Source organism: Grampus griseus (assembly GCF_964374135.1).
Source record: "Grampus griseus genome assembly, chromosome: 6".
In the NCBI taxonomy this organism is placed as follows: domain Eukaryota; kingdom Metazoa; phylum Chordata; class Mammalia; order Artiodactyla; family Delphinidae; genus Grampus; species Grampus griseus.
Window position 1 is genome coordinate 80,184,604 of NC_139000.1, and position 27,657 is coordinate 80,212,260.

Consider the following 27,657-nt stretch of genomic DNA (forward strand, 5'->3'; position numbering starts at 1 on the left):
ACTTATGGTTACCAAAGGGGAAAGGTTGGAGGGAGGGATAAACTGGGAGTCTGGGATTGATGTATACACACTACTACCTTTAAAATATATATATTTTATTATATATATTATATATATACCAAAAAGGACCTACTGTATAGCATAGGGAACTCTGCTCCATATTCTGTAACAACCTAAATGGGAAAAGAATTTGAAAAAGAACAGATACATGTATATGTGTAACTGAATCACTTTGCTGAACACCTGAAACTAACACAACATTGTTAATCAACTATACTCCAATATAAATTTTTTTTTAATTTTTAAATAAAAATAAAATTCTGAAGAAATGAAAAATCATTTAATAAAATCACTTTCACAGAATAAAATTTAAAAATTTATGATCGGGCTTCCCTGGTGGCGCAGTAGTTGAGAGTCCACCTGCCGATGCAGGGGACACGGGTTCGTGCCCCGGTCCGGGAAGATCCCACATGCCGCGGAGCGGCTAGGCCCGTGAGCCATGGCTGCTGAGCCTACGCGTCCAGAGCCTGTGCTCCGCAACAGGAGAGGCCACGACAGTGAGAGGCCCGCGTACCGGGGAAAAAAAAAAAAAAAAAATTATGATCATATAAGCATTTCAATAAAGACATTAGTGAAATTCAACATTCACTCAAAATAAAAATTCTTAAAAAAAATAAAAAATAAAAAAAATAAAAATTCTTAGAAAACAAGAATACTCTTTGACTTGATAAAAGGTTATCTATATAAACCTGCAGCAAAAACCACACTGAATTAAAAGCATTCCTTTAAGATAACAAAAATAAACAACAAAATACAGGCATCACTGCCGTGATCACTTCCATTTAAACACTGATTTGGAAGTCCTTGCCTGCTCACTGTGGCAATTAAAAGACACACTCAAAAGATTAGAAAATAATATTTTAAAAGATCCCACTTCCCTAATAATTGTACAAACAAGTGTAAACACCTGAAACTAACACAACATTGTAAATCAACTATACTTCAACAAAAGAAGTGTAAAGAATCTTCAGCTATATTATTATAATTGGTTAAGTTTAGCAAAACTTCTAGATACAAAATAAAAATAAATGTACAAAAATTAATTACACCTATATACCAGCTAACAAAAAAAATTCTATGTCTATGGCTGCTTTTGCACTACAGTGGCAGTACTGAATAGTTATAACACAGGCAAAGCAGAAAATATTTCCTATCTGGCCCTTGAAAAACGTGCTCCAATACCTATTCACTCAATAAAAGTTATCATTCTTCCTCAACTAGATTCGACAAATTCCCAACGAAAGTCTAACAAGGGTTTGTCTCAAACCTGACAAGGTGATTCTAAAATTACACAGGGGAGCAAATAGTCAACAGCTAAGACGCTCCTTAAAACAAAAACAACAAGGCCCAAGGCTGATCGTCCAGGTAGCAAGGATTATAATGCCACAGTAATTACAACACTACAAGACTGGTACAGGGAGAGACAACCCGTGCAATGGATCAGAAGAGAAAGCCCAGAAATATGATTTCCAAAAAGATGGCAATGCATGTGGTCAGGAAAGAACAACTTTCAAAGAGGTTGAAAGAACTGGTTGACTATAGTTTAAAAAATGTTTTTTACTAGGCCATACGTAAAAAAAGTTGTTTAACAGGTATTTTAAGAATATACAAAAGTCAAAATTATTGATTTCAGAAGAAAATAAGGTTAATTTTTTCACCCTGTATAAAGGAATTTTTATCTCATAATAGTAATTATTTTCTTAAGAGAAGCCCGCGCACCGCAACCAAGAGCAGTCCCCGCTCTACTCACTACTCTACAGCCCCCTTCACTACTAAATAGGTGTCAATATAAGAACTGCTAAAATTGCAAAGATTAATACCTTTTTTTTTTTTTGGCCACACAAGCGGCATGCGGGATCTTAGTTCCCCAACCAGGGATTGAACCCAGGCCCCCTGCAGTGGAAGAGCAGAGTCCTAACCACTGGACCTCCAGGGAAGTCCCAAAGATTAATAACTTTAAAATTAAAAACTTCTGTTCATAAAAAAGCAGCTGGCCCTGTGAAAATACAAGCCATAAACTGGGAAATTTTTTATCAACATACATGTGACAAGAACTAGTATTTGGATTTTATCAATATTAAGAAATACTGGGGACTTCCCTGGTGGTCCAGTAGTTAACATTTCGCCTTCCAATGCAAGGGGGTGCGGGTTCAATCCCTGGTCAGGAAGCTAAGCTCCCACGTGCCTCATGGCCAAAAAACCAAAACATAAAACAGAAGGAATATTGTAACAAATTTAATAAAGACTTTAAAAATGGTCCACATTGTGCTTCCCTGGTAGTGCAGTGGTTGAGAGTCCACCTGCCGATGCAGGGGACACGGGTTCGTGCCCTGGTCCGGGAAGATCCCACATGCCGTGGAGCGGCTGGGCCCATGAGCCATGGCCGTTGAGCCTGCGCGTCTGGAGCCTGTGCTCCGCAACAGGAGAGGCCACAACAGTGAGAGGCCCACATACCACCAAAAAAAAAAAAAAGGTCCACATCAAAGAAATCTTAAAAAAAAAAAAAAAAAACTCTGATGGATAAACAAGGTCCTGTCATATAGCACAGGGAACTACATTCAATATCCTGTAATAAACCATAATGGAAAAGAATATGAAAAATATATATGTAAAACTGAATCACTTTGCTGTATACCAGAAACTAACATTGTAAATCAACTATACTTCAATTAAAACACAAAGAAAGAAAGAAATACTATGGGGAATTCCCTGGCAGTCCAGTGGTTAAGACTCTGCTTTCACTGCTGAGGGCCCGGGTTCAATACCCGGTCATCAGGGAACTAAGATTCCATAAGCCGCTCAGTGCAGCTAAAAAAAAAAGAAAAAAAAACAAAGAGAAATACCATGAAACACAAAGCAACAGAAAATTATCCAATAGGAAAACCAGCAAGAGTCTGTCAGAACTTCATAGTAGATAACCAAAATAGCCCTTAAGTTTCCATCAAAGTCCATTTAAAATATCCCAAAACAGCCTACAGATTTCTAGGATTATATTTCCTAATACTTTTTATATATTAACTTTCCTTTGAATTCTACAGTACATACATGCAATTCATATTTTAGCTTATCAATTCTGTTTCTTCTATATCTAACTTGTCTTCCTAACCTTAAATCATAAACGAGTTAAGACCAGAAATTCATTTTATTTTGTTTTTTCCCTTCACTACTAAATAGGTGTCAATATAAGAGACATTTGATAAATATGTTGAAATGACATGTGGTAGAAGCTGGTAACTTATAAAAATTAAGAATGACGTAAGGAAGACCAAATCATAACAGAGCCAATGATTCCAAAAAAGAACAATACATGAATTGAATTCTGTTTTCTAAAACAATCAGTTACAGACACCTCAAAGCAAGCACTCCCATGATGTGAAACAATGTTCCCCTATTTATAAATCTTACACATCTCAGGTTAATGAAATGACATTATACAAGTATTTCTAGTTATCTTTTGGACCTGTGTATCTTAAATTTAGAGAAGAGACGAACCATAATTCAGGATACCATTTCAGGCATCACAAGGAAAATTATGTCCCTGAAACCTGTTTTAGCTAGAAAAGGTTTCACAAGCTTTTCATTGAATCAGCTATTCTAATATTATTTACTAATTTTCTTAATAGGTCCTCTGTCAACTGGAATGCTAAAGGCCACAGGCATATTACTGCACTGCCTTATACATACACTGTAAATAGCAAATAACCAATTAACCAGAATATCTCACATGCCTAATATGCCGGTTTAAAACTTTTTACTCTATTTGAATCCGTCTCTCACTGTCAGTATGAATACACACTTTGCATACTTTTTTGAGTTAAAGATTTTGAGATTTTATTGGTTTGGGTTTACTGTTTTGGTTGTATTATATAAACAAGGTTAATTGTTTTGTCACGATTATTTTAAGAGCTTTCTTTGAGTTTAGTGTTCTCAGATATGAATACAAACATATGAAACTGTCAAGCATCATACAAATGTGAAACTAGTATTTCTGAAATAAAGGGATTACTTGATTCTTTCTAAAATCACTTTGAGCACTAATACTCTATAATTCTATGCTAAATATCTAAAAGTTAAGCATCCAACCAAAACCTGCCTGGCTGAGTGGCATTCCCAGGGTAAAACCTTTTTTTAAAAAAAGTCATTTTTAGTTTACCCACAGATTTCAAAACAGTTCTTTTTTTAATTGAATTATGTGATCCTTTTCTCACTCATCTTTAACTGTTTAATCCTCAGTGCCCTCATTTATGAAAATAAACTAGGTACATTAAATATAACAAAATGAGAATTTCTTCTTACAGCAGTGCCATCTGGTGATGAAAATCTGCATGTACAGAAATAAGCTAAATTGAATGGATGCTTAGATCGAGTTTTTTGATTTACACAAGACTTTTAGTCTTAATAGTCTTGCTATTAAAACCAAACACTTTGATGTAATGTATCTGAATCTCACTTGTCAATCAGAAAAACCATAAACTCCTTATGTTTCAAACTATAAAAAATTTACTAATTCACTGCCTCAATATAAACATTAAGACTTTATATCTCTAGGGAATTCCTTGGTGGCACAGTGGTTAAGAATCCGCCTGCCAATGCAGGGGACACGGGTTCAAGCTCTGGTCCAGGAAGATCCCACATGCCACAGAGCAGCTAAGCTCGTGCGCCACAACTACTGACGCTGAGCTCTAGAGCCCGCAAGCCACAACTACTGAGCCTGAGTGCTGCAACTACTGAAGCCCGCACGCCTAGAGCACATGCTCTAAAGATAAACGTGCAAGTTTATAAAGTAAGCAGAGGGGGAAAAAAGTGTTACTAAAATCCTCTGGGAAAAAACAGAGCTCAGAAAACAAAGTCAACAGGATGTATGATTCAACAAATTTTCTTATGCTTTACATAAAGCCTCTGGAGACAATGAATTCATAAAACAAGGTAAAAAGCATAAGTTACCAAAATCATTATCGACATCCTTAAAAATTACCACCAGTGAATTGTGAAAATGAGTAAGTCACGGAAATTAGACTATAAAAATCAACACCTTGGGACTTCCCTGGTGGCGCAGTGGTTAAGAATCTGCCTGCCAATGCAGGGGACACGGGTTCGACCCTGGTCCGGAAAGATCCCACAGGCCGCGGAGCAACTAAGCCCGTGGGCCACAACTACTGAGCCTGCGCTCTAGAGCCCACAAGCCACAACTACTGAGCCCGTGTGCCACAACTACTGAAAGCCAAGCACCTAGAGCCCGTGCTCCACAACAAGAGAATCCACGGCAATGAGAAGCCTGCACACTGCAAAAAAGAGAAGCTCCCGCTCGCTGCAACTAGAGAAAAGCCCGTGCACAGCAACGAGGACCCAATGCAGCCAAAAATATAATTAATTAATTAATTTTTTAAAAACTCAACACCTTTAGCATACTGCCATATGGGGAAATTCTCTGTTCCCTTTTCTGGGAAAAAAAGCTCTGTGTAGTAAATGAGAGTGCTTCTCCAATAAGCAACCGAGTTGCCAGGCCACAGGAGTTCAGTTTACTCTTGTGTTCCATCCTATCACTCTCCACCCCCAAGAACTACTATCCTGGAACAGGTTCCAAGAGAATTCTTAGAATAGAAACAGACAAGAGCAAGAGATTCTAAAAATAATCCAGTAGAAACTCAAACATACATATCTCAAGTTCTTGAGTGGCAGGAAGCACCAGGTTATTCAATCTATACAACCAAATTTTAACACCGATTTTAACCTCACCTCATTCAAAGTAAATTAAAGATGTGATAGATTTTAACAGGGGTAAGAAATGCTACTACATTTTTAACCTCTTTAAAAACAAAATCAGCAAAATACCATATAAAGCTTCCTAGATTATCTAAAGTGCAAGAATGGTCTAAAATTACTTGTAATAGAAGGAAAGTAAACCAGCAGAATAAACCAATTTGATTAAACTACAAAGACTGTCTCTGTAAAGGGACACTTTTAGAAAATGTTTTATTAACTGTTATTTTTTTCAAGCACTTTTTGTAGATAAGATACGTCAGTGAAAGAGCTGCATTTTCAAGTGTTCCAGAATTTCAGAATGAACTGGACATGGTTAACAGCCACCTGCACTTCTATTAAAGTTTACATAAGCAAATACCACAAACTCGTAAGAGAACCCTACCTAACGTTAGACATTAAAAAGGCATTAAAAAAATATATTGTTGGGAGACTTCCCTGGCAGTCCAGTGGTTAAGACTGTGCTTCCAATCTGGGGGTGCGGGTTCTATCTCTGGCTGGGGAACTAGGATCCCACATGCCACGCAGAGCGGCCAAAAAAAAAAGAATTGTTGGGTAAAAATTTATCTACAAACCACGTAAACCCTAACAGAAAAACAAAGATACATTTGGTCATCCTGAGATGTTACAGAACACTTGTTGATAACATGCTGAGAACTGTGAAGACTTTGGTGAAAGTACCAAGGGCTTTATTTAAGATAGTAAGTATCACAAAGTGTCAGCATTGGAAGGTACCTCTGAAACCAGGAGGTTCACAGAGTATTTCATCCACTGCATCAAGAAAAAATTATATTCCAGAAACAGCAAAATAAATGTCTTTTTTTTCCAAACAGAATATAATTAACCCACACAACATGAATTACTTAATCAGCTAAGAGCTCAACTACTAAGAACAGAAACTAGTCTGCATCAAGAATGCTCACAGAGGGGACTTCCCTGGCAGTCCATTGGTTTAGACTCCGGGCTTCCACTGCATGGGGCACGGGTTCGATCCCTGGTCAGGGAACCAAGATCTCACATGCTGCATGGCGCAGCTCAAAAAAAAAAAAAAAAAAAAAAAAAGAATGCTCACAGAGATGCTGTTCACTCGGTCCTTAGGCCAATGGGACCAGGTCTGTCTTAGTTAGACTGGCAAGGATGGGTAGGGGGTCCTTCATCTGTATCAAAGACTCAGTCACTCATTCTCAATAGCCTGAAACCATTAAGTAATGACAATAATATAGCAACAAATGCATACTGTTTACCAAGTGCCAGACACCACTGAAGTGCTTTACGCATACAGAATTAAGTCATTACCTTACCGACAACACTCTGAAATACATCCTAATACTACTCCTATTTTACAGACAGGAAATTAAGACATACAAAGATTCACAGCTAGTTAAGTGGTAAGGTCAAGATTCAAACCCAGGCCATCTGGCTCCACAGTCTGTGTTCTCACCCGCTATGCTATGCTGCAAGCATATATATCAATTACAAATATACAACAGACTCCAACTCAGCTTCCTCTTCTTTAAGACGGCATAACTACTGTTGGCGTCACCTTCATAACTCATACCTGATGCAAAAGATCTGGTTCTGGGTCAGAATCTCACCTAGCTTCCCAGCCTTTCAGATACCCACAGGTGCTCCCTTGGTTGTCTATTGTAATGTTTTTTGGGTTTTGGGTTTTTTTTAATACATTTATTTATTTATTGCTTGGCTGTGTTGGGTCTTCGTTGCTGTGCGCGGGCTTTCTCTAGTTGTGGCGAGCAGGGGCTACTCTTCGTTGCGGTTCACAGGCTTCTCATTGCAGTGGCTTCTCTTGTTGCAGGGCACGGGCTCTAGGCGCGTGGGCTTCAGTAGTTGTGGCACGCAGGCTCAGTAGCTGTGGCTTGCGGGCTCTAGAGCGCAGGCTCGGTAGTTGTGGCCCACGGGCTTAGTTGCTCCACGGCATGTGGGATCTTCCCAGCCCAGGGCTCGAACCCGTGTCCCCTGCATTAGCAGGCGGATTCCTAACCACTGCACCACCAGGGAAGCCCTGTTCTTGCTTTTTCTATTAAGAAAATACCCATTATTCTCAACCTTTTTCTGCAGAGGAAATTCATTTTTTCATTCCTGCAGAGAACACTGATTTGTATTAAGAACCTCAACAAATTTGGGAAGCCCAAAGCAGCCAACAAGAGGAAGTCTACATCCCCAACTCAGGAGAGAGTGAGGCAGCTACAGTGCCAAGGAGTGCCAAGGAACTCTAGTATGAGACCCAATTACACGCAACTAAACTTATTGTGCCCTGCGTGCCAGGAGCTGACCAAGCTGATACTTTTATTCTCCACAGCTGCTGAGGGCAAGGTCAGGCCTCTAGCAGTTGGTGGACAAGGTTAACTCCCCTACGCCCAGGCTTGGCTGACAATGTTATCTGCTATTCTGTACATATAATCTGCCCACAGAAAAGATGAGTGCTGATGAACCCTTGAACATTATAGGACATCAAAAATTATTTGGTATAGTCATATTTCTCTTCTAGGTTACCTAAGGTCAGGGGAGAAAAATGATTTAACTGCCTATGGCTGCTTCCTTACATCTGTCCCACTCCTACACTGCTATTTCTTGGCTCTAAACCCTATCTTTAACCAAGACCCTAGTTCAGTAGCTATCTTATGATTCTTTGCCCTCCTATCCCTTAGAAGCCCCTCGTTGTTCATGACCAGTCTTAATCCCTTCTTCTAACAGCCCTTTCTCTCAAAAAAGGTGGGGAAGGGGGTTTCAGACTTCCAGTGGTTATGACTCCACGCTTCCAATGCAGGGGGAGTGAGTTTGATCCTTGGTCGGGGAACTAGGATCCCACATGCCTTGCAGCATGGCCAAAAAAAATCTTAAAAAAAAAAAAAGAAAAATTTTTTTAAAAAGGGAGGGGGCTTGGAGGGGGTACCTATACTATACAGCATTTCAGAAGACCTACAAGTTGTAATACTGTACTTTTTATTTAGATTGCAATCAAACAAGCACTCTCCAAATAATACCAAGATGTTACATTCATTAGAGGGTTACTACACCATAGACAAAGACTAGTAAAGGGTCTCGTTTTTTTTAATTTAAAAAAAAAAAAAACTTACACTGGAACTAGATTAAAATAGAATTTCTATAAATCATCCACTTACCAGAATATATTAATGGCTTTCTTATAAATCCAGTAATAATTCTTGCTAAACACACTCACACCCACTTTTTTTTCTTGCTCTACGTATATCAGATTCTGTTTACCTTCCTGTGTGTTATTCTCTGGTCTTGCTCCCCCAGAATTAGTACCCACCCACATATACAGTGACACATCCAGAGTTTGCTTTCTGCTTTCAGCCTCCATTTCTGAAACCTTCTAAGTTCCTCACAGGCTCTGGCAACAAGGAATTACTATATACCCATTATCTTTAATAACCTCTAATAAAATATAACCTGCAAAAATACTGAATCACTGTGCTGAAATTAACACAATATTGTAAAGCTACTATACTTCAATTAAAAAAAAAAAAAGAAAAGTAATTACTAGATAACTATGCTATTATCTCCTGCCATGTTCTGATCCTGTGGTTGCACAGTGGGCCTAAGGAACCAATAGAATGGTGAAACAAGTAAAGGAGGAGCCCAGAAAAACTGCTACTCCATGAAAACACCAGAATGTCAACCCAGGTTTGTCAGCTTACTTATTAGCTAAAAGTGCCTTTCTATCCATGTCCGGTTCTTAACAGTGATGGTATCTCCAGAAGCATCGGGAATTTCCCATCATCAAATAAACAAAGTTTAAGACTCTAGAATAGTGGATCACCATCCATCACCACCCCTCATTGCATAGTACAATCACTTGAGCAACTTCTAAAAAATGAAACCAGGTCCTATTAAAATCAGGCTGCTCAGAATAGGTAAAACCCAAACATCAGTATTCTTTTTTAAAAGTTCTCCAAGCAGTTTCTAAAAAGTTAAACAAAGACTTACCATATGACCAAGCAATTCCAATCCTAGGTACATACCCAAGAGAACTGAAAACATATATTCACCCAGAAATGTGCACATGGAATGTTCATAAGCAGTATTAGTCATAACAGCCAGAAAGTAGAAACAACCCAATGATGAATGGATAAACAAAATGTGACATAACCACACAATGAAGTATTATCCATATTATTCAAGTACTGAAAGGAATAAAATTTCTGATAAAAACTACAACATGGATGAAACTTGAAAATGTTATGCTAAGTGAAAGAAGCCAGTCACAAAAGATCACATATGTATACTGTATTATTCCATTTATATGTAATTTCCAGAAGAGGCAAATCCATAGAGCCAGAAAGTAGATTAGTAGATGGGATCAGGAGAGAATGGATAGATGCTAATGGGAATGGGGGGCTTCTTTTTGGGGTGATGAAAATGTTCTAGAAATAGTGATGTTTGCACAACCTTGTGAATATACTAAAAACCACTGAATTGCATACTTTAAAAGGATGAATTTTATGGTATATAAATTATATATCTATTTTTAAAAGACAAAGCTCTCCACTTAAAAGCTTTTGCACAGCAAAGGAAACCGTAAGACGAAAAGACAACCCTCAGAATGGGAGAAAATATTTGCAAACGAATCAACAAAGGATTAATCTCCAAAATATACAAGAGCAGCTCATACAGCTCAATATCAAAAAAACAAACAACCCAATCAAAAAATGGGCAGAAGACCTAAATAGACATTTCTCCAAAGAAGACACACAGATGGCCCAGAAACACATGAAAAGATGCTCAACATCACTAATTATTAGAGAAATGCAAATCAAAACTACAATGAGGTATCACCTCACAACGGTCAGAATGGCCATCATCAAAAAATCTACAAACAAATGCTGGAGAGGGTGTGGAGAAAAGGGAACCCTCATACACTGTTGATGGGAATGTAAATTGATACGACCACTATGGAAAACAGTATGGAGGGTCCTTAAAAAACTAAAAACAGAACATATGACCCAACAATCCCGCTACTGGGCATATACCCAGAGAAAAAAAACACACGCACCCCAGATGTTCAGAGCAGCACTATTTACAACAGCCAGGACATGGAAGCAACCTAAATGTCCATCAACAGAGGAATGGATAAAGAAGATGTGGTACATATATACAATGGAATATTACTCAGCCATAGAAAGGAACGAAACTGGGTCATTTGTAGAGACCTGGATGGACCTAGAGAGTGTCATACAGAGAGTGTCATACAGAGTAAAGTAAGTCAGAAAGAGAAAAGCAAATATCGTATAATAACGCATGTATGTGGAATCTAGAAAAATGGTACAGATGAACCTGTTTGCAAAGCAGAAACAGAGACACAGACAAAGAGAACAAATGTATGGGGAACAAATGTATGGATACCAAGGGGGAAAGGGGTGGGGAGGGAGGAATTGGGAGACTGGGATTGACACATATACATTACAGATACTATGTATAAAATAGACATCTAATGGGAACATTCTGTATAGCACAGGGAACTCTACCTAATGTCCTGTGGTAACCTAAATGGGAGGGAAGTCCAAAAGGGAGGGGATATCTGTATGTGTATGGCTGATTCATTCTGTTGTGCAGTGGAGGCTAACACAACATTGTCAAGCAACCATACTCCAATAAAAATTAATTAAAAAACAAAAACAAAAAAAACCCCACAAGCTCTCCGTATTTCTAATGTGCAGCCAGGATGTCAAGCCACCACTCTGCAAGAGCGGCTCTCAAAGTGTGGTGTCTGGACCAGCAGCATCAGCATCACCGGAGAACTTGTCACAAATGCAAATTCCAAGGTTATCCCAGACCTAGTGAATCAGAAATGTTTAAACAAGGCTTGATGAACAATAAAATTTGAGAATTGCTGCCCTCAAAGAAACTTAGATGAAAACTTTGATCCAACTGGTTCAAATGGAAAGGTGAGAAAGCTGCAAAAAGCATAATTTTGCTTTATTATTTTACTGTATGACTGTGTAACACATACAAAGTTCCAAAACACACTGAAAAGTGGGAAAAAATAAAACCACCACCTACAGTTCCACCACCCCAAAATAACTACTGTTAATAGTTTAGTGAATATCCTTCCAGTGTTTTCACTTGTTTTGCATCATTGTAATCCACAAGAAATGACTATATTGTACTTTTATCACAGAACATTAACATATAAACTATTATGGAAAAGCAAGGTAGCATAATAATTAGCACCTCAATTACACTATTCAGCTGAGAAGTTGGGTATATTATGGGAATATGAAAGAAAATTCTTTAGGGGCCAAAATGTTTTTGGCTCCAAGCTTTTTTGATATAATTGCTTTCTAAAATGCAATACTTCTCTTCCTTGGCAAATACAGTACAATAAACATGATTTAACTGTTTCTGATTCTACATCAGGTATTTTAGCCACATGATGGGTAATGGGAGGGATTAGTATGAACTATTCTAACTCCAGGACATACCTAGGAACTTACTTTCCTAAATAAATTCATTGTATCATCATCCTTCTTGTCCTTGGCCTCTTTCTCAAAAGTGGCAGCATTGACATATCTGCATGGCTTCTGGGCAGCATAGTATGGCCACATTCCAAAAATAATTTCTGAACCCAACGACAATACAATCTTTCAGGCTGTTTCCTTGTCATTTGTTTTAAAATCATCTGCATTGTTTTTAATCACTGATTCGCTGTCTTTGCGGGGTGGGGGTGGGGGCAAGACGACTTTCCACCCAAGCCTTACACAGAGTAAACCCTCAATGTTTCTTGATTTTCCCCAGGTTGTTCTATGGTAGCTTGAATGATTAAGAGACAACCACTGATTCACTGATGTTAGCATGCATTATTATCAAGCACCAAAAAAAAAAAAAAAACAGAAAAGAAAAGAAAAAAGAGAGACTTCCCTGGTGGTCCAGTGGGTAAAACTCCATGCTCCCAATGCAGGGGGCCCGGGTTCAATCCCTGGTCGGGGAACTAGATCCTGCATGCATGCCACAACTAAGAGTAATAAATCGCCAACTGAATGTTCCCATCTCAAATTCTCCTATCCCTAACTTTAGTTTGACTTGGCTCTTCCACAACCATGTTCAGCTGCATTTATCCCCACCTATCCTCTCGCGAGAATCAAGTGAAGTCTCAGAGTCACTAGAACAGGATAGACGTAATGCCAATAGTCTTAGTCTGTGATGAAGACTGAGACATATTTTTGTAAATTTTTTGCCTTCACACCCTCACTCCCATTCTGCCACCATCCTCCCAGCTCCACATCCATCAGAGCAAGATTAACTTCTTGCTAGTTGCTCCGTCCCAAGGCCTTCATAGGGAAGGGGATAAGCAAGGAAGTCGCCTTCTCCCTTTGGGTTATTTATTTCCTCTTCCTGAGACCCAGTCAGAAAGGGGAAGGTGGGGCTTCCCTGGTGGCGCAGTGGTTGAGAATCCACCTGCCAATGCAGGGGACACGGGTCCAAGCCCTGGTCCAGGAAGATCCCACACGCTGCGGAGCAACTAAGCCTGTGCTCCCCAACTACTGAGCCTGCGCTCTAGAGCCCATGATCCACAACTACTGAAGCCTGCATGCCTAGAGACTGTGCTCCGCAATGAGAAGCCACAGCAATGAGAAGCCCGCGCACTGCAACCAAGAGTAGCCCCCGCTAGCCGCAACTAGAGAAAGCCCGTGTGCAGCAGTGAAGACCCAACACAGCCAAAAATAAATAAATAAAATAAATAAATTTATTTAAAAAAAAAAAAAAAGAAAGAAAGGGGAAGGTGTCGAGCTATAGGCTAATCTACCTTACCAATCTTGAGGATACAAGTTCAATAAGCCAAGTCTTTCTTTTAGTCAAGTCATATTGACCAGAACCAGTTACAAAGATCAAGAATCAAAGATTTTCAGGATTTCCCTGGTGGTCCAGTGATTAAGAATCCGCCTTCCAATGCAGGGGACATGGGTTTGACCCCTGGTTGGGGAACTAAGATCCCACATGCTGCGGGGCAACTAAGCCTGCACCACAACTACTGAGCCCAGGCGTGCCTCAATTGCAGAGCCCACGCACTCTGGAACCCACACACCACAACTACAGCGCCCACGTGCCGCAATGAAAGACCCCGCGTGCTGCAACGAAGACCCGACACAGCCAAAAATAAAATTTAAAAAAAATTAAAGAATCAAAGATTTTTGATTCTTGATACTCTAAGCTAAAACATTATCTTAAACTGTAATATCAGTTTAACTCTTGCTTCTTATTTTCAAGCACAGAAAAGCCATAACAATACTCAACACAGGAAAATCTCCAAACTCCCCAAGATGTGAAAAGAACTTCAGGAAATAGCCCTATTCAACAACACTCAAAATGTTACCTAGTTCAACTCCCAATCACTTAAAAGTTTTAATCCATTATCTCACATTAATTTATTGTTTTGGTTTTGGGGCAAAGCGGCATCTCTGCTAACCCCTCTCACATAGTAATCGCTTTTACTGCCAAAAGTGATTAAATCCCAACTATACTTTCACAACAGACAAAACTTTACAAATCTTCAATTCTTTTTATTTTTTTAATTGAAGCTTAGTTGATTTACAATATTACATTACAAATCTTCAATTCTTACTGAAGACAGATAAAATATTTCAAGTACTCTCATTTTTCACATCTCTGCACAAATCATTTAAACATTTGGCACTCAATTGTTACAAATACACAAATATTTCACAATTGATGTAAAAGGTTCAGTATATCCATTATTAAGCTATTTGAAAACAGCTATATCATAAGCCAAAAATATAAACACTGATTTTTTAAGTACTTCACACCCACAGCTTTTCATTACAGTTCTTCAGCTTTCCTCATATATTCAAGATATAAAGTCTTGAATTGCTTGGCTTTTTTTTTTTCTTTTACAGCATATTTGTTTTATTCTAATGGCATCCTTATTATTGTTTCACTCATGCCAAAAGCAACTTTTTAAAAAATGTCAGTTACCTGAAGAATGTATCCATCAAAACATAGTCACACAATCCATTTAAATGTTACCACACCTGTCACTTATGCACCAGGCTCAGTTTTCATTCAAACCAAATACAAAATTCCTTAATAAGGAACTCTCCTACGACTACATTGAGAAAATATTCCATACCCTTTTCCTTCTCACAAGGATGTGCATCAAAATCTGTTCAACTATTCTATACATCCAGATTAATTTCAAAAACAATGGCTTAGAAAAATTACCTTCCATGTACTCTTGGAAACTGCATGTAATTGTAAGCAATGACTACATAAGCGATATTTCTCAAAAAGAATACACTCACTGCCTCCATTTCCTCACTAAACAACTCCTTAACTTTCAGTCTGCTTTCCACCACCCTACCACTGCAACAGAAGGAAAGATACTATTTCCCCAGGTCGCCACTGACCTCCACATAATTGTTGAATCTTTCTTGTTCTCATTCTTTCACCTGTCTCTGGCATACAACACATTGTATAACTTTTTCCCTTGGCTTTTAAGACACTACACCATCTTAGTTCTTTTGTTCTCAAATCCTAAGCGGCATCCCATCTTTCTCCCACCCCTGAAACAACAAAATTGTTCAATTCTTAAGCACATTCTCTCTTCTCACAGAAATTTTATGCCCTACTGGCGTCAATAATTACCTCCAACTTCAAAGCAAAAGCTAAAGACTTTGTCTCTTCAGCCTCCAGGTAACTGCCTATTAGATAGCTACACCTATAATGGAATTCATCCAAAACTGCCTCATTTGAAGATTTCCAAAATTTTCCAAGTAACCAACAGCATTTTTCAAGTGTTCCAAAGCTCAAAACCTTTAAGCCATTCTTTTAGTGCACCATTTCTTCCTATACCCATATTCAAGTAATAAAGGATTTAAGGCCTTAAATCTATGCCTTCCTTTACATTCTCTCTGCCATCAACTTTCTACAGGTACCTGAATTAAGGGTCACTGTACTTAAAGCCTCAAAGGTTCTAAGAATTTCTAAGGTATCTGTATCAACCAGAATATCAATAATTGCCTCTTCTCTACTTCACTGAAATGTCACACCCTTATTTATCTGTCTGAACTATCTTAATTATGAAACTGATGTCAAAGTGGAATGTTTAATCTTTTAGAATACTGCTTACTGCTAACTGTTAAACTCCATCAACTTCTGTTCACAAACCACCAACCATCACAAATAAATACAAGGTCTTTATTCCTTTCTGATCCCTACACTTGTCATTCTCCCAAATTGCACCTGTTTTTTTGTTTTGTTTTATTTTTTGCCTCCAACCTCCACAGACATGTTTTCTCAACAGCATATTGAACATGACACCCATTTTCTCATTTTCTGTCCTTCAATGTAAACAGCAATTACTCTTTATTTGACATCCATAATAACTCCATGGTGTTTTAGGGTCACTTAACGATATACTAAACAGCCCTACTTAATAGCAGCTTGAGTTCTTAAGTGTAATTTTGTAGGCTTCCTGTCACTCTTCTTAGGGTGTGCTGGTGTGCTATCAATTGCCACTTCTCAGTGTTGTGTGCCTGACCTTCCTCATAGGATGCACCTAAATTGGCAGAGGGCTTAGAGGCCAGCTCACCACGCTGATTAGAACAGCGAGTAAAATCAGAATGAAAAACTAAAGCAAAGGGAGGTGTGCTGTTTTTGTTTCTTAAACCACAGAAATCAAGTCCAACCAAACCAGTGACTAAACCCTAACATATAAAACAGATAAAAATGAAATTAAGTCCAGTGGAACCAGGCACAGGAGTTCAACGGCCCCACTTGCATATCCATCCCTCATTCCCCATCCAGTACAAAACCCCAGCCTTATGTACCACAAATGTGGACACTATTTGACTTACCAGCTAGCACTTGGCTATATTCACAATAGCAGTACTTCACATAAGTAAAGTAGTACAGTATTGTGATTAGGAGCACAGGCTTGGAAGTCGCAAAAATTACTAGATTAAGCAACCTTGACCACTTTACTCTTTCTCAAGTCTGTGAGGAGCACCAAAGAAGATAATGTACCTCAGATGCTTAGCCTAGATCCTAATCGCTACCATAAATGGTAGCAACTATCGGATTAATGTACACTGACCACTTTCTTTTCTGTTGATTCTATTTCAAAATACTGTCAATTTATTCAAACAATTCAAATAACTTTACTGTGGTATAATGAGTAGTTCACCCTTCTTAAGTGTACAAGTCAATGATTTTTAGAATTTACGAAGCTGTACGACTATCACCACGGCCAACTCTCACTCCAACACCCATTTTCTCATTTTCTGTCCTTCAATGTAAACAGCAATTACTCTTTACTTGACATCCATAATAACTCCATGGTGTTTTAGGGTCACTTAACGATATACTAAACAGCCCTACTTAATAGCAGCTTGAGTTCTTAGTGTAATTTTATAGGCTTCCTGGTCATTTCTTTGTCCTACAGATGGCTAGACCGTCAGAGTATATAAATTGATTCATGGTAAGCTAGTTACATCCCATTACAGCTAGGATCTTTTGATAAAGTGAGATAAGCATTAGAACAATTAAACAGCTCAAACTGCCTTTAAAAAAATGAAAGTTCTTCTGTGATAATAAAATAGTAAATGGTCTACTTTAGCTAACAAGGATTTTATTCCTGTTACCAACACCTGGATTGTTCTGTAATATACAGGGGTATTTTTTCCACCATTACCTTAGCACACCCAGTCACAAGGAATTAAAAAGGTACTAAATAGGGACTTCCCTGGTGGCGCAGTGGTTAGGAATCTGCCTGCCAATGCAGGGAACGTGGGTTCGAGCCCTGGTCCGGGAAGATCCCACATGCCGCAGAACAACTAAGCCCATGTGCCACAACTACTGAGCCTGCGCTTTAGAGCCCGCAAGCCACAACTACTGAAGCCTACACACCTAGAGCCCCGTGCTCTACAAGAGAAGCCACCGCAATGAGAAGCCTGCATACCACAACAAAGAGGAGCCCCAGCTCGCCACAACTAGAGAAAGCCCGCGTGCAGCAACGAAGACCCAACGCAGCCAAAAATAAATATATAAATTTATTTTTTTTAAAAAAAAGGTACTAAATAAGCTAAGAATTTTTTTAAGAAGCCATCTGATCTTCAGCAATTCAAAGAAGTATTTCACCAAGTAACTGATATTATACCAGGAAATTTCTCATCAAAATAAAATGAGATCTTGATTGGAGGGGAAAAATTGAGACATTCATTAAGTTACAATAAAAAACTGCCCCAAAGAAAATGTTTAATGTGACTAAATTACATTAAGAATAACTTTGTTTCTCTTTTACTAGTTGCCACAAATAAACTACTAAGTCAAGGCCAAACAAAAGATAACAATAATATGGTAATCCAAATAACAGCAAATTCCAATAAAACTTAATTTTGAACGTTCAAAATGTTTTAACATTCCAAGTGTTTTAACAAAAGAAACAATTATAACTTCAGGAATATGCCCATAATTGATCCTACAGGAATAACCCAGGAAAAGTAAGGCTCAGACTCCCAATACCTCAAGGAAGACTTGCCCAGTACCTGGAATCAACTGGCAGTGCTTTCCTCTGTCACTCCCAACAGCATCCTCATTCCTAACTGCACTGTCTTCCCACTAGAATTAAGCACCTAGAGAACAGGGACAGTGCATTATTCATCTGTATCCCTAGCACCTAACAGTTGCTAACAAGTAGCAACAATAAATCTTTGTTCAAGTAAACACCTGTATAGTAGCATATATCATTAACAACAACAAAAAACTGTCATTCAGGTCTAATTTGGATTAACCTACATTCTGAGCATTTCAGAGAAATAAAATATCATGAGAATATACTATCTAAAAAAGTTTTTATAAATGTAATAGCTTAGCTTCATTCCCACATCAAAAAGGAACTTTCATCAGTGTTTCAAAACTTGGGGTGGGCAAAGGAGTAATAGGACACTTTCAGTCTTCCAATGGCCCAAGAAAATTACACTTATCCTACAATAAACTGCAATTTACTTAACATTTGCAAGAATTATCTTAACTAAGTAACAGCAGTAGTTACCTCTTGCTTATCAGATCATCTGACTGGCAGTTACATCTGATAAATAATTGAGAAAATAATCAGTTAAGAAATGGATTATCAGGACTTCCCTGGTGGTCCAGTGGGTAAGACTCTGTGCTCCCAATACAGGGGGCCTGGGTTCAATCCCTGGTCAGGGAACTAGATCCCGCATGCATGCTGCAACGAAGATCCCGCAGCTAAGACCTGGTGCAGCCAAAATAAATAAGTACTAAAAATACTAGCCTAAGCTTTAAAAAAAAAAGAAAGAAAGAAATGGATTATCATTCAGTAGTGTACTTCAGTGACAATACCTAAATAGGGTAAATCAGAAACCCTGATTGAATAGGGAGTTATAAAAGACATTTTCTGAACAACTGGGAAAATCTGAATGTGGATTTATATCAGATTTTTACTGACATTATACATTATATTTTAAATAATTATTCACTTTCCTAGGTGTAATAATGTTATTGTGGCTGTTTGTAAGAGAAGCTTTTTGTTGTAAAGAGACACTTGCTAAGGAAATATTTAGGCATAAATGTCAAGATGTTTGCATTTTACTTTCAAATCATTTAGCCACAGAAGATAATGTGTGGAGTATATACAGAAAAAAGTCAATGTAGGGCTTCCCTGGTGGCGCAGTGGTTGAGAGTCCGCCTGCCGATGCAGGGGACACAGGTTCGTGCCCCGGTCCGGGAAGATCCCACATGCCGGTCTGGGAAGATCCCACATGCCGCAGAGCAGCTGGGCCCGTGAGCCACAGCCGCTGAGCCCGCGCGTCCGGAGCCTGTGCTCCGCAACGAGAGAGACCACAACAGTGAGAGGCCCGCGTACAGCAAAAAAAAAAAAAAAAAAAAAAGTCAATGTGGCAAAATATTAAGTAGTAACTCTACTTAAAAGGTACACATTATACTCTTTCAGATTTTATAGATTTGAAAAAACTTTTTAATTGGAGGAAAGCAAACAGAAAAAAGAATTAAAACTGCAAAAGGACAGAGAAACAATAAACACCAGGCAAGCATAAGACCGTATGGCAGGACTTCCCTGGTGGCGCAGTGGTTAAGAATCCACCTGCCAGTGCAGGGGACACAGGTTCAATCCCTGCTCCAGGAAGATCCCACATGCTGGGCAGCAACTAAGCCCCTGTGCCACAACTACTGAGCCTGTGCTCTAGAGACCGTGAACCACAACTACGGAGCCCACATGCCACAATTACTGAAGTCCACACACCTAGAGCCTGTGCTCCGCAACAAGAGAAAACACCGCAATGAGAAGCCCGCACACTGCAATGAGGAGTAACCCCTAGCTCACTGCAACTAGAGAAAGCCCGCATGCAGCAACAAAGACCCAATGCAGCCAAAAATAAATAATTTTTTTTAAAAAAGGTATGGCAGAAATATATCCAAAACATCCATAATTACCATAAACATGAATGGTCTCCATGCTCCAGTTAAAAGAGCAGTTGGCAGCCTGTATTGAAAAGCAAAATCCAGCCGTGTGGTGTTCATAAAAGATCTACCTAAAACATCCCATTAGAATTGGCTAAAACTAAAAATTAAATCACTACCAAATGTTAGCAAGGATGTGGAGCTCTTACCCATTCGGTCTTGAGAATTAAGTTCTAATGTCTATAGTATCCATTGTATGTACAAATTAAATTCTTCTGTAGGTGTCTAGAATGATACTAGCTATGGAACATCCTCAAGAGAACTGAGAAAATAGTCACTCAACTTTCTGTGTTCTGTGGTTCAAATGTGGTGCCTAATTAAGAACGACTGTACAATACTATGGAAAATAGTTTGGGATTACCTAGTGAAGTTACACACACCCCACACACAACCCAAAAATTCCACTCTCAGTTATACATAGTCTCAGCAAATTAGTTTACTATACTTGTTTTGAGGTAGGGTGCAAATGTTCACAAGGGGAACGAGTATAATTTGTAATTGCAAAAAACTGGAAATGAAACGAACATCCATCACAATAGAACAAGATGTGGCATATCCTTACAATGGAATACCACACTACTGAAAATGATGGAGAGTTGTAAGAATCAATGTGGATGAATCTAAAACATACAAAAGAAGTATCAGAAAATCATACAATCCCATTTAGATCAAGATTGAAAACGGGAAATACTAAACTATATATTGTTTATGGATACATACCAAGTAAACATTATTTTAAAAAATAATAAGGTCAAAATATAGGGTAATGATAACCCCTGGGAAAGAGAAAAAGTAACATCTAGGAGATGGGGATTTTAGGTAGCATTAATGTTCCATTTCTTGGTTGGTCATTTAACTAGTTTTTGAAAACTCTACACGTGTTTTTCTACCTCATATACCTCCTTTGGTGTGTATTCTATATTTTTCAATAAAAAATCAGTAAGTATGCAAAGTACAATCTCATTTTTTAAAAGGTATATACTTCACGTAGGGAAAAAAAGGATTTATACTAAAATGTTAAAACCATTTTAAGTCTTTTTTTTTCAAATTTTCTAAAACATATTTTCTTATGTAAAATAGTGCCAGCCAGCCTGACTCAAAAACCAACTTTAAAATGGAAATTTGTAAATTAACTTGAAAAAAGAGAGGGAGAGGAACTGGTTTGGTATAGAAAACAACTTAAAGTGAGGCTTGTCAATCAATCCTAAAGCCAGTCACTTGTTTCCCAGACCCTATTTCAGTTAAACTTGTATTTTTTAAGCCCACTTATTCCCTTGCTTATGATCTGACAATGACAAACATTATATTATTATCAAATGAAAAATCCCACCCTTCAAAGAGCACACATTCCAGCTGCATAGACATGCACAATACAGGCAGCACTATACACCTTCCCCAAGCCCATGAGATTGCAAAGGTATTTCAGGTTTTCATCTGCTCGCTTGGGAAGCAGCATGTTATGGTGGCAAAGAAAGTCAGAAGGAATACAACCTCCTCACTTGAGACTTGAGTGTTTTTGTAGGGGGGTGAAGGAACAGAAGAAGGCAACAAAAAAAAAAGAGAGAGAGAGAGAAAGAGAAAACAAGGGAAAGAGAGAAATAAGAGGAAAACAGAAAGGAGGATGGGAATGGAAAGAATTAAAGAAGGCACAGAGAGAAAGACATTAATAAAGAGAAGCAACTCTGAGCTTCCAAAAGTCTTCTTAGGTATATCTAGGACTGATTTGATGAGAAGATTAAGACAGGTAAAAATTTTTGAGTAAATATTAAAGCACTGAAGTATTTTGGGGGGAATTCCCTGGCAGTCCAGTGGTTAGGATTTCACACCTCCACTGCAGAAGGCACGTGTTCGATCCCCGATCGGGGAACTAAGATCCCACAGGCTGTGACACGGCCAAATAAAGTATTACTGGCTTGTGTATGTACAACATAATTTTAAATGAGTAAGTTCCTATGTGACATCTTACTTAAAAAGTTAATTATAACACAAGAAACAAAGTTACAGCAACAGGTCTAAATCCAAATGAAATTCTCTAGTCTACAAATCCTTGAAAATATTCTCATAATGAAATTTCTGACCTAATCAAATATACGTTCTTTTATTTTTAGAGTTCCAAACGAAGAAAAACAAGCAATACATTCCTAACAATCTTTAAAAGTAGAGCATTGCCTAGTCTAAAATGAAACACCTATTCCTTAGTCCAAGCCCTGTTTCATAAATTAATTCCAAATAGTTAACTGGGTTCCAATTTAATTGAGCTCATAACTCCAGTATGAAAATGAGTTTTCTGAAAATTGAAACTCACTGTAGTACACATGCCATGTCAGCCAGAAATTCACGAACCTGTTCTTCAATACCTAGGCCAAGAATTTTCACAACTAAAATAATGGGACTTCCCTGGTGGTGCAGTGGTTAAGAATCCGCCTGCCAATGCAGGGGACACAGGTTCGAGCCCTGGTCCGGGAAGATCCCACATGCCGCGAAGCAACTAAGCCTGTGTGCCACAACTACTGAGCCTGCACTCTAGAGCCCGCGAGCCACAACTACTGAGCCCACTCGCCTAGAGCCCGTGCTCCACAACAAGAGAAGCCACCACAATAAGAAGCCTGCTCACCGCAACAAAGAGTAGCCCCTGCTCACCACAACTAGAGAAAGCCCGCTGCAGCAACGAAGACCCAATGCAGACAAAAATAAATAAATATTTTTTTTAAAAAAACTAAAATAACTTTCTTTAAAAAAGCACAGGAGGCACATCTTTGAAAGAAACACTGTCAAGAAAACAAACAAACAAACAAAAGGTAGGAGGGGGACTTCCCTGGCGGTCCAGTGGTTAAGACTCTGCGCTTCCACAGCAGGGGGTGCAGGTTTGATCCCTGGTGTGGGAACTAAGATCCCACATGCTGCGCGACATGGCCAAAAAATAAAATAAATTTTTTAAAAAAATAGGAAATTTCAGCATACAAAGTTTGCATTATAATTGTCAAAACAAACCCAACTAATTTGGTCTTTGGACTTAAAAAAGAAAAAGGACTCCATCCCTAAACACTTATTTGATAGTTGGATCAAAAATATTTCAAAACCTACCACAGGCTTCCAAGTGATATTTCCTGTCTTTGCCTTACTTCAAGTTATATCTCCACTCTCCTTTTGGGGGAAAAAAAGAGAAAACAGCTGCTTCTAAGCTCTATCAGAGATCCACCATCTCACCAGTCAACACGACAGTGCCACACTATTTAGCTTTTAAAGGACACTCCATATACTCAAATTAACAACTAAGAGCTAACTGATAATTGCTGACTTACCGGTTGCCTCACAAGATAGATTTGTTTAAAAGCAAAGGAACTTCACAGTCTGTGAATTTATGCAGACCATTTCTTTTGAGCAGGCATTAATCCTCTATAATACACTTACCCCCCCCCAAAAAAAGTGTCTTATAACAACAACAACAAAATCTTAACAGTTAAGTTGTCATTAAAAAAAAAAAGGACTGAGGAATCAACACTTCAAAAGTAAAGGCTTCACTTCAGACCAGTTCAAACCTTCAAGACTGATTTATACTCTCTATGTGTAGTTTATACTCAAGAGAGTAGAGAGAGCAACCAGTTCCCATCAAAACACAGATACTGAAATAAACCCATTCTCCTCCATGTTCTCCTACCATTTCTCACCAAACAATAAAAGTCACTCAGGCTAATACCAAGAGACACTCCTAGTGAGCACTGCACAGGCTGCACCAGTTAACGAGGAAAGGGAAGCAGAGGTGTTAACTGTTGTTTCAGCCTGGTTCTAAAGGCAGCTCCACGTGACTACTGCTGGTCCCTCCCACATTTAAAGAGAGAGGCCAGAGGAAACCAGAGCAGCAGGAAATAGGCAGGAGGGGCAACTACCACAACCCTTTCCCATGGCCTCATTCCCATGGCACCACTTCCAGTCATATTTCAATCACAACAAAAACCTGCCTTCTCTCAATCGTTTTAATTATCTAAGGTCAGAAACAACAAGGAAGCAGGTGGAGAAAATCAGAGCTGTGGGAAGCAAGAGGACAGGGGCGGGGGAAAAATCTCACCACACATGTGAACTAGCCTTAAGGAGGAAAAACCAGGAGGAACACATTGCAAGCGAGCAGAAACGTAGTGTGGGGAGAACTAATCACTTCTGCCTAATGATAAATGAAGGCTCCACAGCAATGGGAGGATAGCCCTAACCAAGGGGCTCTGCAGGTAGGTAAGAGACGCTGGTGCACTGGAAGACCCTACCATCTCCGGAGAGTGGAATTTATTCCCTTTCCTGAGACAGACACCACCCGAGTCACCCAATCCCCAGGATATAGGAGAGCTTAGGTATTATGTTCACCTTCCTTCCACTTTTGTTAGACAAACTGACACTAAAAATTACGAATGTACAATTCATGGTGAAAAGTGAGGAACACACTAACTACTGACATACCCCTTGGTTTAAAAAATTACTATCATAATCGAAGAGAAAATATAAAATAACTGGGTTCACCCGAAAAGTGAATTATATGCCCTTCAAATAAAAGATGATCTTTGGATATCTTATGGAGACCTCAGCTCTCAATTGTTAGGGCACAGAAGAGCAGAAGAAAGTAAGCCTATATACTGGTGGAGACAGCTCGGATACAAGTAGAAACAATATCCAACAGAGGTGGAAGTAAACTACAGGGCTATGTCAAACAAGAAATAACAGGAATAATGATGGAATCAACTCCTAGAGAGAACAAGGATAAACGAAGACCAGAGTGGTGAGTTTAGTGATGGCACCTGAAATGCCTGGACAACTAATTAGATTGAAAATCCAGGGGAAAAGGTGGGAAAGCAGAGTGGGAAAGCGATTCCACGGCAAAGAAAACTGAGATGCAATGCACCAATTAAAAAATAACATTTGGAATAATGTTATAAAAGAGAGCGCTTTAATTACAAAGCCCCTCTCAAACCTACGCTAAAGAACAACTGTGACACAGCCAGACTACAGAAACTAGGACTGAGGAGGAAAACTGAGTCCCAAGTGTCCGACACCAAAGCCTTCCAGAATGAGGAGAAACAGAACTGAACTTTGCCTCCGGGTAGCCGGGAAAGGCTAGAGAGTGTAGAAGTTGGGCTCTGAGATGTCCAGTCCCAGGACTAGAGACAGGCGTGAAAGCGGAAAGGTGGTCAGCGACAGCGTGGCGCGGGAGCGCGAGCGGACAGGCAGGGAGGGACAACGGTGGGAGAGAAAACCACACCCTCCAGGGCAGAAACCCGACGGGGGGGAGGGGTAGGCGCCCCCTGGGGCTGGGTGGAGCCGGGCCGCCAAGGATCCGGGTAGGCAGGAAGGAGCACAGGACAACCCGCGGGGGAGAGGAAGGACAGCACCCAGGCCTGGGCAAACTGAGGACGCACGAAGCCGGCGAGGGAAGTTCGGCCAGACCTCACGGTGGGCGCTGGGGCAGTATGAAGGAGTCTGGAGGAAAGAAGAGCTGAACCCAGGACTACGAAGCGCAAGCTGCAGCGCTCAGCGACCTGGAACGGGAAAGGAGAGAGAGAGAGAGGGTGGCAATTACCGCAGCTGCTCTCGCTGAACTCGGGACCCACCGCCGCCGCCGCCGTTCGTTACCTGCCAATGTGCCTCTTACAAAGCGGCGGCGGCGGCAGAGGCGGTCCGACCTGTCACGTGACCTCCACGTCACGCGCGAAGGAGGGGCCGCTGCACTTAGCTCGCTGCGGCGGCTCATCAGCCCGCCCACAGAGGGCGTCGCTTCGTTTAGCCGCCCCCGACGCCCACCAGGCGAGGCCAACAGCTCCGAGGTGGGGCGGCGAGGTACGCGGATGGAGCCAACAAGGGAGATTTAACGGAGTTTCTCATACTCGGAGTTATCAGGGACGTACTACCCACAGCATCCAGGATGCCCACAAGAGCAGCGTTGTCGCTCTGTGATGACCTCTCAAGGCACCGCAGGTCACTCCCCTGCGGCCGCTTTCCCCCCGTCACGTGATATAGTTCAACCACTCAAGACGACCCTAGCCTCCCAAACGTTGTGCGAGGGGGCCACGACTCCCAACCTGCTGCACAGCAAAGGCACCCACCACCACATCCTTTCCCTCCCGTGTTCGTAGATGGTGCGCCTGTGACTTCGGACCGACGGAAGGCCGAGACGGAAAGTAGACAGGGTTAGCATCTGAGACTAATAACCGTGGACACCGCCAGGTGGCTGAGCGTGGTTCCTACTGGGAGATGTAGTCCCGGCGGGGGCGTGGGGTTCCGCTACCACGTTGCCGGGCCCACGCTCCGCCCCGCCCTCCTGCGCGGGAAAATGCCAACGGCCCGCGAAGGTTGCCGCAGCACCCACCTGGCTTCAAGCAGCACCTCCACTGGGCGGGAGGAGCCTCGCAGCGTCGGCCCTGTTGAATGTGGGCTCGAATTCTGCACCCCCAAGCCCCTTATGCCTGAAACCACATTTATGGAAAGCCCACTCGTTGTCGGTCGTTTATACAACCACTGTTATTAAATCACAGAATCAACTCTTTGAGGAAGGGATTGTCCCGGTTTTAAGCGTAGGGAAATCATTCGGTTTGCTGGCTGAAGAGACCCAAACCAGGTTTTCTATCTCCAAACAATGAATAACCCGCCTTGCAAAATGACCTCACCTGTTTTAACTCCAGGAATTAGGCATAAAAAGAAGATAATGGTTTATAATTGTAGCATAGTATTTTAGAGTTTAAAGTATTTTCTCATTTACTGCCCTATTTGATCCTCAAAGGCAGTATCTGAGACTGGTTAGACACACGAACTTTGGAGTCCACCAGGCCTTACCTCAATTCGAGCTTTTCTTTGTGATAACACCACTTCACCTGCTTGTGAAATTAAATGAGATTACGTGAACTACCACTTTGGCGCAGAATAAACCTTCAGTAAGTATTAGTAATTATTTTCACACCCTGTATGCATCCTTTGGGCACAACATGTCTAAGTAAAGGTGAGAAGGGAGTTAGCATATAGTGAGTGATCTTTGTGTAGGGCACTATGCTAATTACTAACTTGCTAGTTTCAATAATAGACTAGTTACAGATTAAATTACTTGATGAAAAACACTTGAAACCTTAATGTCCTGCTCAGTTCAGGGGAAGCCTTTGTTATTCATCTGCATTGATCAAAGAATGCTCAGGCTGTGCCTTTAACAAACAACTTATTATCATGACCATTCATGTGTAGATGTATCTTATCTCTCTTTTGACAGTAAGCTAGGATTTTGTCTGGTCAATTCAGTCTTTCTCCTTTTTGTATTCCTGCCCTACCGAAAGGTGTGGGAGAGTCTAAGATGAAAATTACCCTTGAGAAGCAAAG

General features: G+C 40.0%; 1 protein-coding gene across 5 annotated transcripts in view; it reads right to left on the reverse strand.

Annotated features, from left to right (window-relative positions):
- UBAP2 (ubiquitin associated protein 2) overlaps positions 1 to 25,952 on the reverse strand; it is a 125,868-nt gene extending 99,916 nt beyond the window's left edge. For 4 of the 5 annotated variants that reach the window (XM_082656203.1, XM_082656202.1, XM_082656201.1 and 1 more), the window contains exon 1: positions 25,877 to 25,952. The gene's annotated coding sequence lies outside the window, so the exon portion shown is untranslated. Of the gene's footprint in view, positions 1 to 18,362; positions 18,429 to 25,876 lie in introns of those variants that run through there. The other variant, XM_082656204.1, reaches the window with a different exon arrangement.
- Between the last annotated feature and the right edge of the window lie 1,705 nt (positions 25,953 to 27,657).